Source organism: Lycium ferocissimum, chromosome 4 (genome assembly GCF_029784015.1).
Source record: "Lycium ferocissimum isolate CSIRO_LF1 chromosome 4, AGI_CSIRO_Lferr_CH_V1, whole genome shotgun sequence".
NCBI lineage: Eukaryota > Viridiplantae > Streptophyta > Magnoliopsida > Solanales > Solanaceae > Lycium > Lycium ferocissimum.
The window spans coordinates 28,316,334-28,332,828 of NC_081345.1; the positions used below are offsets into that span (position 1 = coordinate 28,316,334).

Here is a 16,495-nt window from a genome sequence, read left to right on the forward strand (position 1 = left end):
GGAACCGGGTTTCCCCACCCTTTCCCCCTTGCCGGGGAAAGGAAAGAATATCAGGGGAGAGGGTGCTATCCCCGAAGGACCACGCTTTTTCCCCGGGCGGAAGCCCCCTTTTGTTCTGTCGCCGGCCCGGGGGGGCCCCGGTTGGGGGTAATGTGTTCAAGACGGAGTGAACGCGGGCTAGGACTTTGAATAGTGTCGCCCATTCGTGATAATGGCCGCTGGGTTTCCATGTCTCGTAGTGATTAGGATTAAAGATTTCACATTCGTGACGGTTAAAGGTATCGGAAATTTTGTTGTCACCATTGAAGGGAGAAGAGGGAGGAGGAAAGGGGTGACGCGCTAGGTTTAGGGTTAGAAGAGAGAGAGAGAGGTGGACGGCTAGGGTTTTGGGGAGAAACCTAGTCTAATACCATGTAGGAAATCAATCCGTGTGTTGTATTGATGTATGAGAGTTCTTATATACAAAGTAGGTATCTCCTATTAGAAAGATACTAGGCTAAATTACAGGACCTGATTACAATACATAAGGAAGGGAATATTTACAATATTTACGTGTACTATTACATAGTCTATCACATCCGTACAGCAGCATTACAAGATTGGAACATACACATTGATCCATGACAAACATAGAAAAAAACTTTTCAGCAAATTACAGAAGTAAAAAGATGTTGGAATCCTCCAGAAATTTGCACAAAGATGACCCAACTGCTAACCTCATGAAAATAATGAACAGAAAGATGCCATCCACAAATCACAAACAACTCCTTTCATCTATTAAACCCTGCAGCCATGGCGCGCGAAGAACAAAAATATGCAATAAGAAAGCAGAAGAATACTAGAAAAATGAAGGCCATTGCAGACTGCTGCATTTATAAATGAGAACTTGGAGAAAAATGTTACTGCTGAAGAATGAAAGCACGAGCGCGAGAATTAGAGATGCAATAAAGTTACATGAAGGAATGCTATTGCTTAGTAGATCCTTTCACGAAGAGAGTGTCTATGCCAATTGTAACTATCTGCATAATGTAAAATGCACTTAATCTGTTCTTGAAATATACTGGTAAATTTCTTAATTTTCCTCTGAAGAAAAGAAAAGAAAAGAAGTCACCACAAATTAAGCGTTAACTATCTGTTTGTACAATTCATTCAGTTGCCACTGGGAGGCATTTCATATGAGATTCTTGCATGAAACTTTCAAGAATGGTGCTTAATTCGTATGATATGTACTAGTAAATAATAAGGCCGAGTATACATACAGTTGAACATGATCAGCATGCAAGACACAAGAATTTTCTTTTTCTTTTTTTGGTTAAACTAAGAAATTTCATTTAACCTAATAGGCCAATATGTGCAAACTAGCTCATTGGGCTTTAGAGCTAGAACTTACAAGAAATAACCACTGAAACAAAAACCAAAAAAAAAAAAACAAAAAACAAGAAACAAAAAACTTAAAGCTGTTAACTAGCAGAACAACTAGTAACAAGCCTTCGACAATCAGGATAACAATTAAGCTTTTCTAGCAGGGGCGCGGCTTCCATTTACTATGCTTTTGGCCAGCAATGCAAGACACATGTTACTACAAAATATATGCGGCAAGACAAAAGTTACTAAAAAAATTGATTTTCATAACAGATGGGATAAATTAAAGAGGTGTTGAACTGGCTTACCATCAGCTTTAGTAGTCCTACCATATAAGAACTTGGAGACGGTCACATCAGTGCTTTCTTCTATTTGTTTTAATATTCATAGCTGAAACCCTAAGTGAGTCGATGCAGTCAGATAGTTTAATAAGTCGCAGAGTTGGAATATCCACAAGGATGGAGGGATCTCCTTGAAGTAGTAACAACCTCTTAAAGTTAGCTTCTCAAGCATGGGAAAGGATTCCTCTGAAGCTTTCCAGTCTTCCATAAACAACCCCCATAATGTCAAGTGTCTGAGTGCAGGGAACTTAACATATTCGACATCCCAGCAATAGTACTCTGATTTCCCCGAAGGAAATCCACCCACTAATTCGAGACTCTTAAGCTTCTGCTATGTTACGATGTTTGAAACTATTTCTTTCGTTAAGAAACTGCCTCGAATGTGCAAATGCCTAAGATTTGAAGAGAAGACAAAGTAGCTCTCCCATCCATCTGAATTCGAGAGTGCAAACGCGTTTATGATCAGTTCAAGAGATAGAAGCTGAGTATGAACTTCCATTATGGGAAACAAAGGACAGCTAGGTAAATCAGAGGCATCTGAGTTGTTCAATATTCGGAAACATCCACCAGAACGTTGGAGTCCTATCATCCACGCGTATACGATGAGCGCACAATGTCTTCAAGTTCTCTAGCATAGTTGTTGAAGATTCTTCAAAAATTGCTCGATCATTGTCTCCCCATAACAAGGACAATTTGGTTATATTCACATTCCTTAGCTTCATCATTTTCCACATAGCTGCAGGCCATGTCCACAGAAAATTAGATGAATGAACCACTAGAGTTTGAAGATCGAGTAGGTGAGATATCCACTTGATAGTCTGTTGTTGTTCCTCCTTGCTGATATTCTGCTCTTTGTGTTTGGTGGTGTTGTGCTTCATTTTGGGTAGTGCTGGGGGTTGCCTTATTCTTCCCAGATTGTTTGTCACCCCTATTTTCCTTAGGATGTTGTTCCTGTTTCATCCTTGGCAGTAGCGGTGTTCTCTGTGGGTGTGGAGGTATTAGCTTTGTTTTGTTTCATTTCTGTCCCACCTTTAGGAAAAAGGCATTTTGATCTAAGTAATAATAGGGGGAGTTTTTGACCAAATTATTAACGGAGGGCATTTTTGTTCAATTTTGCATAGTTTAAAGGCATTTCCAACCCCCTTTTTTTTTATATAAGGGCATTTCTTACCCTTTTCCGTTAGGGAGAATATGTTAAAATCCCCCCCGAAGTACACATGTTCTGTTACTTTCATACTTTAACTATTGAGTGTTCACAGTACCCCTAAATTATAATTTTTCGTATTTAAAACTCATGGACCAAGTGGCATAGAGAGCGACATTTTTCTGAGATTGATGGGTTAAAATTAATAAGACGTGATACAACAACTCATGATATTACCCGGGCATTTGTGCCAAGCCATGCAATGGTTCTTCCATCTTTAGCCGCGGGTCAACTTGTGGCTCAAATGAGTGCACCTTTGAATGTAAGTGTTCCAAATATTCAATTGACCCCTACTAATGTTCTTCATGCTTTAGTGTCACACGATATGAAAAATTTGAATGCTATGGATAATCCTACTAAAAGGAAGCCTATTGGAATTGTGGCAAGAGGTACGATCCAAAGAGCTTTAGTGGAAGATCCTTTGGAAGCTTTTGATGGTGATTTGGGCTTTGACATATTTGATGAAGAAGATGAGAATGAAATATTGGATGAATGCTTTGCTAAGGTGGCTAGGGATGGAGATCTTTCACCTAGGCAACAAAGGAGCGGATTCGAGATGCAGAAGACTCATGGAAGAAAACATAGTTGGGATGGTAAATGTCCGAGGAGGTTGTTCTAAGGCAACCGCTAAATGAGAGTGGCAAAACGAAGGGAGACAAGGTTAAACTACATCAACAAGGTCCAATAGATCCAAGAAGATTTGATGAAATATCAAGAGATTTTGAAGTTGTTGGAAGAAGAAGACAAGACGAAGAATCAGATTTTTATCGGGCTACATCTCCTTGAAGAATTCACAGTTCCAAAAAAACAAGGGTCCGACTCTATATTCTTGCTTATTTTAATATTTCACTATTTAAGTATTATCAGTTGTAATATCGTCATAGAGTGTGTTATAAACTACTTGATGATCATAGAATATTTAGTGCTTTCTTCTTCGTATTTTTTACATGCATGTTAGTTAGTAGAGGTTTTTTACGCCTCAATAGGATTAGTAAGATAAGGCCTAGCCCCTTGCTTGTACTTTTCCTTTGCGTTTCGTTATTATTATATAAATAAAAAACTAGCCCTAGGCACCTCACCAAGTGGTAAAAAAGAAAACTCATGATATTAGAAGTAGACTTCTATTTAGAATTTTAGAGAGATAATAGTCAAAATACCCCCCAACGTTTGACCAAAATGCCAACTACACACCGAACTCGGGGGTCCTATTACCCCCCGGACAAATTTTTTCGGTACCAAAATGACTGACGATGTGTCTAATGCGCAACCCCCAAATATTAAATGGCGGTTGTCTCCACACGCGCCTGGCCCACGTGCCACGTGTTTAATTTTGCCCCATTTTTTATTAATTTCCCCCTTCCTCCATCCATCTACTCTTCTTCTTCAAAAAAAAAAAAATCTCTCAATTTTCCATACTCCATTTTTATTAAGGATCTGAAAACCCATACCCAATTCTCCTTCATCTTCATCAACATTATCATCATCATCATCATCATCTTCACTAGGAGTTGAAAAAAAAAAAATCACACCAACTTGCTCAAATCTAATCCAAACAAACCCAAATGTGAAAGGAAGCTTCCTAACACCAAATAGAACAAAGTTCATCCATTAATTTGATTAAACAATCAAGAATTTAGAGAAACCCATTTGGTGTTCTTCATAGCTTTCTCCAAATTCTTAGCAATGGAGTTTAATTTTCTCCCAAATCAACTCAAAGAATTAGTGCTTAAATAACTCCAACCAAGCAACAAGTAGCAACTCCAAACAAGCAACTTCCAATCGATTTTCTTTAACAAGATTAGATTTTTCATCCTTATTTTTTTTTCCATTTTTCCTTTTTCTTTCTTCGCATTTTTCATTTTTTTCTTGATTTTATTATGGTGGAAAGTTGTTCTTTAACAAGTTGTTCGGAATCATATGTGGATTTTTCTTCGAGGAGATTTTCGTTTATAATGGATATTATTTTGACAACAAAAAATGGGATGGATATTAAATAGGGTGAAGATGAAGATGAAGATGAAGTAGCCTAAAAATGGAGGAGTTCAAATTTTATCTACTTGGCATCATATGTGGCGGCTTAGTTGGCGTCAAAATGTGTCGTATGCATTTTTTAAAGGCCGTCACGCGCCACCGGGCGGTGTATTCACGCTTCGCCATATCGCAAAAAAATGGCCATTTTGCTACCGAAAAAATTTGTCCGGGGGGTAATAGGACCCCCGCAAAGGTTCGGTGTGTAGTTGGCATTTTGGTCAAACGTTGGGGGGTATTTTGACTATTATCCCAATTTTAGATGACGTGATAATATAGAAGTTGTTATGAAATAATATATAATACTAAAAGTGGAAAGCTCTTAACTTTAAAGTTGGATTACGCTTTTGCCCCTGCAATAAATCAAAATGTAATAAAACATCTAATTAAATATTAAATAGTTAATATTTTAATTACTTCAAAAGTTAAAAACTAAATTACCCCTTATCCAAAAATAAGATTACCCTCCACTAAAAGTTAACATTTAATATTTGCTTTAAATTGTTGTTATTGTAAGATTACTACCGATTAAAAGTTAATACTGTATTTAACATTCTTTAACGATTAACATTTGAGATTTGCTTTTAACATTTCATCTCCTGCGTTGCAAAGCTTTTGGTTATCAAAATTAAATAGTTGATAAATTATGGCTCTTCACCTCCTACACTATAAAGCTTTACAAGTTTTGGATGAATTATAAATAATTAAGTAATACATTAACAGAGCGAATGAGATTTAATGAAATCCTATTAAACTCTACATGGAGTAATTGCTATTACTTTCTCCGTTGCAAAACCTTTTGGTTTCCTACAGCTAACAAATTAAAACTAACGATGAATTATCTTACCTGATATGTTTAAATTCTGCCCATTAATTAATCATCCTATATAAATGGACATTAAGAATATGTCTAACCCTCACCATTTGAAAAAACAATAGAGCATAATTGCAAGTATGTAAACTTTTCCTTCTGCCTTCTTCCATGGCGGCCTCTCCTTCTTAAGTCGTTTTCTTATCTCTTCACGTTATATTCCCCTTCACGTATATCTCTAATCTCTCTTCCTGTTAGTAATTTAATTATTCACAATCTTTATCCTAATTTTCTTTAGTTTTTTTCATTTTTAACTTGAAGTTTTCAGGCGAAGTAATTTAGTAGAACATGTGAATCAAAGTTGATGTAAGCAGGTACATACTTTTACATGTTCACAACTCTTTGCTTTTGGCCATTAATTGTACAAAATATATATATGAAGAATAAACATGAACTTAATATATATTACATTTGTTACTAATCAAATAAGAATATCAATTATATTAAAAGATGTTGGAATCATCTTCATCTAGAGCGCGAAAAGCATGGGCAAGATGTGTTCCTGCAAAAGCAGCCACCTTTTCCCACAATTATAATGCAAGAAATTACAAGACGTTTGGTTCCTATGTTTCTTTGGTTTTGAAACTTAAATGTCATGCTGCAAGGTTTTATTACATTTTTAGAACACAAAATGCTTTGATTACTGCCTTTTGCTTTTTAATGAAAATGTGCTTTCAATTTTTTTTTTTTTTTGAGTAATATTGTACAAGTAGTGTTAAAACTTCTCATAATAAAAATTTATTTAATAGTGGACTTGATTTTAGTGTTAATGTTATAAACTTTGTGATAGGTCTAACACAATGAGAGATGATAGTTGAATGGTTAGAAGATCACTAAACTTTAATTAATCGAAAAATTGGGTTCGATTTCGAAAATGAAAGAACATTTTAGTTGAAACTGTACCCCTTTGTAGGGTAAGAAATTTACGTATCGATGGCCTCTGTAGATCTTTGAATATGCTCACAGGTGCGGAAAGGTGAAGATTAGGAATAATGGTCATTTGGTAGACAGCTAATTTTCTGTCATTGTGAGATGAAAATTCTCGTGTCGTGAACTAATGTTTGTTTTGTTTTTTTGTGACTTTTTGTAAAGCTCTCGGTACTATTTCAGCTTTCTTGTTATTGTATTGTATTGAGTTGTAGATATCCAGTTCAAGTGGGGATGGATTAAATTATTCACCTGCATAACAAGATCTTCTTCATTAAACAATCATGATCGGAAGTTTATGTATGAAGAAAAAAAAAAAATTACTATTACTTCTTTTCACATTTAGAATTAATTCTCTCTTTTTACAGGTGTTACGTTATGAGAGTTTGGAAATCACAAAAAATTTCGCATGGCTGATCAACTTTGGGGTGAGGTGATTATTGTTCAAATCCTTGGGCAAATGGAAATAAATTCTTGACAGAGGGACACAGTGGCATGTGTCTGTCAGTATAATATTTAGTCTTAATATTTATATAAACGGAGACATGCTTGTAGGTATTTGACAAAAATTAGAAGTCCCATTTATCTTTTTTAACGATTTTTTTAAACTTTCTTGGTTAAATAAGCTAAACTCTGAACATGAGAATTGCAGTGTCTTAAAAAACAGAAACAATAAAACTTCCAGTGCTATGCTATTCTACAAATTCCAAGCAAGTAACGCCTGCATTCTTTTCTACATTTGAGAACAGTTTTTCTAATTTTCATTCTCTTGAACAGAGCTTGGGAATAGGATTAGGATTTAGGCCTTCTCTCTTCCCCTTTTTCTTTTTTCCACTTGGTCAATATTACATCCTTCAATTCTTCTTCAATGTTTTTCCGTTTACTGAGTTCCTGCTATGCTTTCCGTATTAAACATCTTGTTCCTAATTTTGGATTTAATTTATAGCAGGGTCACAAGAGAATAAGAAGGTGTTTATTCAAAGTATTAGTCTGCTCCAACGTGTTTCCAAGGACCTGCTTTAGCAACTGGTAACTGGTGCCACGCCGCTCCCCCTTCCCCTTTTGCGGATGCAGCCTACTGCTTCAGTGGGTTCAATGGAACCGAGTATTCTAACTTGCAAAACACAAATTTATGTGAAAAAATTGCTACTAAATTTCAATAAATATTAAATTTTGAACCCATGATTTCTTTAAAGTGTAACGTGTTTCTTGCTAGAAACTTAAAGGTTGAATCCTTCATATTTAAATTCAGAATCCATCTCTGTCCGCCAGCCCTAACCCAACGACGATCATTTTTACCTATTTTGCTATACCACTGCAGCATGCTATTTATTCAAACAATAACGGGTATTTTCCTGCTTTTAAGGTTTCTGAAATGGAAGTTGAATACTACCCTCCCATGGAAGATAGATTCTCCAAGGTGGGTTCAAACAGATTTATATATAATGTCTCAGGAACATTTAGTAAATTCAAGATATCAGGAACAGAAATTACTTGAAATCTTGGATTTTGTTCTTCATATTATCAATCATTTATGTATTATTACATGATAGATATCGATGGACATGAACAAGTGTTTGCATCTTCGAAAATAACATCAAATTTGAAACATGATCGTTGAGTTACGGGGAAAGAAGCACTTATCAAATTTGAAACATAAGTACGTTGAGTTACGTTTAAGTAAAACACTTTGGAATGTAAGGAGAAATGACATTATGGTATATTAATGAGTGAAGGATGTATATAAGGTATATGGGAAGGGTTTTATAAGGAAATGAGTGAAAGAAATGGAGTAGTACGACTTTGGAGAAAGGATAGGTGAAGTTTTGTGAAAATTTTGGTCGAATTGGGGACGAATATCTCTTCGCGTATGAAGTGTGCGAAGTGAAACGAGAAGCCTAAAATGAAGTTCGTCGAGTCTAGTTTACGATGCAACAAACCGCTCATCGATAGGACATCGGAGTAGAGAGAATATCTATTTCGCGTACTGAAGTGTCTTGAAGTGACGGAATATTAGTTTAGGTGGGATAGCACGAGATTGTGATGGTCTTGTTTTGCGGTGGATTTGAATGTGGATTCAAATCGGATATCGGAGATATTGCTATTCAACAAGAGTAAGGTATGGATCTGTTTTATTTCTGTTAATACGGTTCGTTCGCAGTAGAGTGGTTAAATAATTGTATGTTAAGTGGGTTAGTTACGGAAGTTTGAAAAACAGCATGTGGGCTGTTTTATGGTATATATTGGTGTTGGAAATGATATTATTGATGTTGGTATGAATTTGGTTGTTGTTGGTTCTTTGGTTGAGATTTCGAGCTAGGCATATAAACGAGGGAGATGTTTGCTCGATTTTAAAGCGAGATATAAAATAGTTTAATTTGAAAACTAGGACAAGTGTACGGTGATAATTCTAACGTTGGTGTAATTGCTCTCGAATGTGGATTTACGATCTCGGGCGGATAAACGCCGCTAGTAGAAAGTCGAACAAGTATGTTAAGGCTATTCTGCGCTAAAGGTGTAGTTCTCTTCCCGTGAACCCATACATGCGTATTTTCCATAACATCCTTGCTTCGAAGAAATGTTAGAAGTTCATGATTCACAAAAATCTTACGATGCTAAGGATAGATGTATTCGATAAGGATATGTTGGTGAAAATGTTGCTTTTACTTATGCACTTCTATATATATATATATATATATATAGCCACGTGTGGAACCGAACCTACATGGTCGAGTACAGTGATATCGAACCGAACCTACATGGTCGAGTACGGTGATATCGAACCGAACCTACATGGTCGAGTACGGTGTATCGAACCGAACCTACATGGTCGGTACGGAATAGGATTAGGATTTAGGCCTTCTCTTCCCCCTTTTTTTTTTTCCACTTGGTCAATATTACATCCTTCAATTCTTCTTCAATGTTTTTCCGTTTACTGAGTTCCTACTATGCTTTCCATCAGTAAACATCCCTGTTCCTAATTTTGGATTTAATTTATAACGAAATTAAAGAAGACAGAAGGTGTTTATTCAAAGTATTAGTCTGCTCCAACGTGTTTCCAGGGACCTGCTTTAGCAACTGGTAACTGATTTATACGCCGCTCCCCTTCCTTTTTACGGATGCAACCTATATTCGATGGGTTCAATGGAGCCGGTGTTCCAACACAAAACACAAATATATGTGAAAAAATTACTACTAAATTTCAATAAATATTAAATTTTGAACCGTGATTTCGAAAGTATAACGTGTTTCATGCTAGAAAACAAGGTTGAATCATACATATTTAAATTCGGAATCCATCTCTGTCCGCCAGCCCCAACCTTGTGACGATCGTTTTTACCCATTTTATTATGCACTATACCACTGTGGCATACTACTATTTATTCAAACAATATGGTGTTTTCCTGCTTTTAAGGTTCTGAAATGGGTTGAATATAATACCCTCCCATGGAAGATATGATTCTCAAGAATGAGGGCTCAAACAGATTTATATATAAGGTCTCAGGAACATTGGTAAGTTAAGATATCAGGAACAATTACTTGAAATCTTGGATTTGTTGTTCTGCATGTTATCAATCATTTATGTATTATTACATGATAGATATCGATGGACACGAACAAGTATGTGTAACACTCAGCAATCCTTATCCATTTCAAATATAGAATTCAAATACATTCGACGGATTAGCCTTTCTTATTTTTTCTTTAACCTGTCTGCAAACAGATCACTGGCATATGGGTGTCGCTAAGGTAAATATCCTCTTTCTCACGCAACACGAGTTTGATTTTGGTTAGTATTTGATGTTTCTATGTATCCATTATTTTTCAATTTCTGTTGGTATTTAGATTCGTTGTAAGCATTTATAATAGTTTTAGTCTGTCATTTTCTGTTTTAACTGCAGCTGAAGGAAAATTTAGTTAAAGAAATCTAAAGCTTCAGACTTACACTCCTGCTCTTCTTTTAATCCGAACCTATGATGCATACCCTACTACTGTATTTGACTTCTCACTCGACATATACCTTCTTATTTATCTCTTTTTACCTTATTTTTGTGGATTAGTACTTTTTCTCCTAATTATTATGTTTAACTTAATTTTAAAAATCTAAACAAGTGGTTAAATCGTTACGTAATTGAATAGAAGAAGATGTTTAGGAACATGAAATATGAAAACACTTTAGTCCTCTCCGGTCTCTTCCTTAAAGTTGTAACGGCAGAATGTTGATTATCAGTTATATAATTGGATTTAATTAATCTTTAAAACTGATCTCATCAAATCATAGGAGCAGAGAAAGCCATGAGGAGAGACAGAATGTTGATTATCAGTTATATAATTGGATTTAATTAATCTTTAGAAACTGATCTCATCAAATCATAGGTGCAGAGGAAAGCCATGAGGAGGAGAATTCTTCAGATTTCTGAATACCAGGCATAAAAAGGTCTCTTTCTTTTCTTTTTCTTTTTAAATCTTTTTCCTATTGTAAACTTTCCTCCATTTTGAGTTGCAGTTTTAGTTCTTGAACTTTGAGAAGAGAAAATACAGAAGGGGAACATAAAAATAGGATCTTTAGGTGGTGAAGTATCAGTAAAGAAGAAGAAGAAGAAGAAGAAAGACATACTTCATCCTTCTCAAGATAGGTCATCCTTCTTCCTGCTTCAAAATGGCTTTATGTATGTTTTCAAGGGTAAGTTTGAGAACATTTTTTCATAGATTTTTAAAATAATTTTCATCTCACTTATACTCTTTTTGTTTCTGTATTCGCTTATTATTAGAAAAATATTGCTTGGAACTATTGCTCATTTGTACGTTTTCCCTGTACTTTCTTATTGTAGAAGTGAATTCTGTGGATTGAAAATTCGAGCCTTCATTCCTTCATGTTATTGTATCGTTATTTTTGGTTTTTAGCAACTACTCTTTCTAAAGTTGTTGAAAGCTAACAAATGGCCAGAAGAGTAAAAATTGCGTGAGAAGCTACTGATATTTGGAGGCTTTTGGGATTAAGTTAAGCAGCGAGATAACTTAGGAGAAAGATCAGAAATTTAAGGGTTGGCTCGGCATGAGCTTAGGTTCTCAACCCATCTAGCTTGAAGTGACTGAAGGTCGTCTTTTTGTTACTATATCAAAAACTGACATAGCTCCCACAATTTAGTATGCAATATGCTCGATACATTTGTGCAACTTTTCTTTTAGTTATTTCACGATTATATATGTTATTCTTGGTTCAACGGTTTGTTCATTTTTATGTGTTTGTGTTGTATCAATCACTCTTTTACATTACTACTGATTTTGTTGCTTAAAGCTATCATTACTTAGTTATAATCATGTGGTAGCCTCTGTTGAAATTTTGAATTATTGATTCCTTTTAATTACTTAGCAAGTTTGATGAATATAATGAGCTGGATACAGAAATGTTATCATTCATAAAATAGCTATCATGTGGGTGATGCAAAAAGAGGTTTTGAGAAGAGTACATTAACAAACATTTTCAACCTCCGGTTAATATGTAGTTTAAAATAGTTGAGAATTCTGTGTGTTATGAATGATTGAAAACTCACTCCTTGGCTATTTTACGAGTTCAAATCTACTAAGTAATAATTTAGAAGAGTACGGATTCTAATCTCTTAATAAAAGGAAAAATGGATTTAAAATGTGAACTAGATGGTAATTATGTTTTATTTTGAGGAGTTTAAAGGTGAGGTAGTTTTGGTTCCTTTACAAAATTAAATATATATCTTATAAAAGCATGCTTTAAACAGCAAGATAATGCATTAAAGATTCACACAACATCAATGTTTTAAAATTTGTCTTGCATGACAAGAGAATGTGGTCAGTCTAATGATTTTTGTTGCTAATTGAAACATTTCGTATTTCATTTATGTATATATTTACCTTTTAATTTACAGCTGATAATAATTTTTGTTTTTTTGTGTAATTTTATTTTTAGTTTTACTACTTCTAAGCTTCCTTGACCTCCTAATTCAGATAAAACTTAAATAAGCTTTGATTAAATATACCTTCCTTAAGTGTTTTCTTTCTCATAAAAAAGAGGATAGTATATGGATCCATTAATGACTCGATAGCTGTTATAAATTTCTTACAATGGCAACGCGACGCGGTGTATTCTTTAGTATCGTATAATGATACTACACTCTAAGGTTGAAGAACAAGACGACAAAAAAGAAAGACGGATTTTCTCGTGGCTTGAGTATAAGTTTGAATGTCCTTTTTTTCTTTTTTTTTTTTTTTCATATCTTGTTCTTTGGGTTCTTTTTCTTTTCTTTTTTGACTTCAATAATGATGTATCTTTACGTACAATACCTGTTGTATCGTATTTGTTTATTATTGTTTGCTGGATAGTTTGAAACAAGTTATGCAAAGTATTGGGGGATAAAGATACATGATTTACTATAGTAGGAGTTACGACAGAGCAGAGAGTCACAAGTCTGGTTATAATCGCAATTGTTGTCATAAATTAATGATATGATTTTCCTTTTCTGAGTGTGTGTAGGTACCAAAGTCACTAAATTAATGTTGTAACAAAAAAAGCCACTCCTTTATTTAGGCCGTTTGGACGTGGTTTGGCTTCGAAACGTGGTTGAATACGTATTTGAATGTACGATTTGGATATTGTAAGTTGTATTTTCTCTTATAGACGCCACTTTGTAAATTGTTGTAAAAACGTTTTCGGTTAACATACGATTTTACCAAATGAGTAAGTATTGGTTACTTGTAAAGAAATTAGTATGACTATTGCTAAGACGCTTTCCTAAAAAATACAACATCAATTAATCAAACTTTAGTTCAATAAAAACGAAAATTTAACAAGAATAGTAGTATAGCTACTGTAACAATATAATCCTCCCACATAAATTAAAGGTTGGTAGACATAAATAAAGGTTGATGGAAGTTAATGAGATTATTAAATGATTGATGAAATTAATTGTTAAAAGTATCTACCAACTTATGGGTCTTTTTTTTTACAAAATACTCATATACTGTTTAAGTTATTTGAGCATATTTCGTTTTTAAGTAAATGCCGAAAATGAATGGCCTCTTTTTCTAATTTGGAAACAAATTCACTTTATGAATGATTCCTGACCCGCACAAATTTTGTTATTTTTGAACGGCAAGTTTCAAAAAAATATTATATACTTTCTTAAATACCATTGCCCAGTCCCAAATGGGTTCATGTAAATTGAACGGAGGGTAAACTTATGGATTAAATTTTATATTCAAAAAGTTAAGCCTTGGTTTCGGCCGAAATGCGTGCTTTTGGATGATTTGGGGTGTGAAAACGTGAGTGTGGCAATAATAATAAACCGATTTGGGATCGTGGTTTCAAATCACGGTTTGGCAACGTAAACACTGTTTAGTATCACAAAAAGCCACTAAACAAGTTTTCATGATCAAAAAGTTATTCAACAAAAAGTTATTCAACTTCATCAAAGATATAGAAATAATACCGTCTACTGTCACCATGTTTGCTTTACCTCATCATGCAGGCTTTTAGGTGATTCATTAATCTTCTATCAATTGTGGATAGACCTTTCAAATAAAGCATAATATATACATTTTTATTTACATAGCACCTCATTTATTGTAAAACACGCTATGATTATGTAAAGACAGGTGTGTATCAAAAGGTTGAACGCATTCAAGGAGAAACTTTTGATGGGTTAGTGAAAGGCGGATTCGGGATTTAAATTTTAGGGGATTCGATCACCAGATTTTATTATTGAATCAATTTATATTTTTAAAGTTGTGAGTTCGTATCTAAAAAATGTTTATTACAATTTTAATAATTTTTATACGTAGAATTTAATATCGCGTCGAAAGTTAGATGTTCGATTGGACAATGTATTAAGCATAGATTAAACAGTGTTATAATAAATCTAAGTAAGTAAGCATTATGTCGTAAAACATTAAAAAAAAAATAGTATTAGAAAATCAAACATGCGATTTTCTTTTATGAACAACAGAGTGGTAGTGGTTAGAGCCGATGTAATCAATTGGATGTATTATATGATGTACGGAATCAAATCTTTTCATTAGTAATTTCCTTTTTTTTTTTTTTTTTGTTGTAAATTAAGCTATTTGGACTATACAACAACTTCTGATTACTACTTTTATAAGTGTAAAAAACAAAAATACTGACACTATCTAGCATGCAATTCTGTGTCTCTAGCCACACATTATCTTTAAAGATTATATTCTGTCCTTTTGTCACGACTCAAGTGCAATCTCTAAAATATACTACTATATAGGTACGTGGTTCAATCAGTTGATCAGAAATTTTTTTTTTAAATTTGAAATCATTTACGACAATCATGTAGGTTTTTTTGGAATTTTAATTTCTATCAATTGTACCTTTTTATTGTCAGCATTATCTTCACTTTATAGTCTTTACCTTTTTTTTTCGGTGGTTTGGTAAATTTAAATCTTGAATATTAATTCAATATTTTAAGATTAAATTTTCTATTTGAAAATACAAAAATTTTTTTTAACCTTTTCATTTAATAAAAAAAAATCAAAAAGTTAAAAATTAAACAAATAAAAATAAAGCAAATTGAAAAAATAAAAAAAGTTATATGAGGAATGATAAAATATGTTTATTTAAAATCCTTTCTCGAACGTGTCCATTTCTATAGGTATCGATCCATAATGCATTTTCCCATGGGGAATCAAAAAAACCATTATTTAATTTTCTCGATTTTTTGCTTTTTTTTGAAATCAAATAGTAATATTTATTGATAATACTAAATCAGTTAAAACCTCATATTCCTAAAATAACAGTAACACCAAGAAAAAATACAAATAAATTTAAAAAATGATATATCAAAACGCAAACCCAAGGAATAATTTAAAAGACGCCCAATTTTTTAAGGATTAAAATTTTTTTATAAGCTCTGGTTTATCAAAAAACTTTACCCCTATTACTTTATAGAAAAATAAACTTTAAAAAATTCTCCTTTCACCTATCAAAAATAATAGGGTTTAAAAAAAAATATTTGGGGTTTTAAAAAAAAAAAAAACTAAATCAAAAAAAATTTAAAAAAGAAAACAAAGTAAAAAAAGGGACAAAAAAGACATAAAAATCATCATCATCTATATATAATAGGAAAAAGTGATAGGATGCAAATGTAAAAAATTTCCCATTTTAAAAAATAAATAAAAACAAAAAGACAAAAAGATTGAAAAGAAAAAGACAAAAAGAGTAAAAAAAAATTAAAGTAAAAATAAATAGGATAACTGCAAATTCACAAATTAGGATAACTGCACAACATAGCACCTTAAAATTCCTACTTCTAAAATACCATAAATAAAACAGAAATTGCAAATTCACAACAACGGATGATGCAACAAAATATAGACAAACGATTGAAAATTCTAGATACACGCATTAGAACTGATCACGTTCATTATGTATTATAACTGATCACGCTCATTATTTCACAAATACGAGGCAGTGATGATAATATTAAATAAACTGAAACTCCTCTCCAATATGTAACTTTCATGATTTATGAATTGCCAATAACTACCAGAAACTGCTACCATTTAGTAATTCCTCAAACACTATTTTATGGAAGAAAGATACGTAAGATGAAACAGGGGGTATTTCCCTAATTCTTCTAAAGTCTTCATAGTGAGGAATTTTCAATAAAGAGAAGATCCATATGAATTGATAACAGATGCTGAAAACACTTTACTTGCAGAATTGCTGATGGGGGAAGCCCCGAACTGAATAAATTCAATGCAATG

General features: G+C 33.5%; 1 protein-coding gene across 1 annotated transcript in view; it reads right to left on the reverse strand.

The window, feature by feature from the left end:
* The window catches only part of LOC132052107 (putative late blight resistance protein homolog R1B-16), a 22,539-nt gene that overhangs the window by 5,178 nt on the left and 866 nt on the right, over positions 1-16,495 (reverse strand). The gene's annotated exons all lie outside the window — the stretch shown is intronic.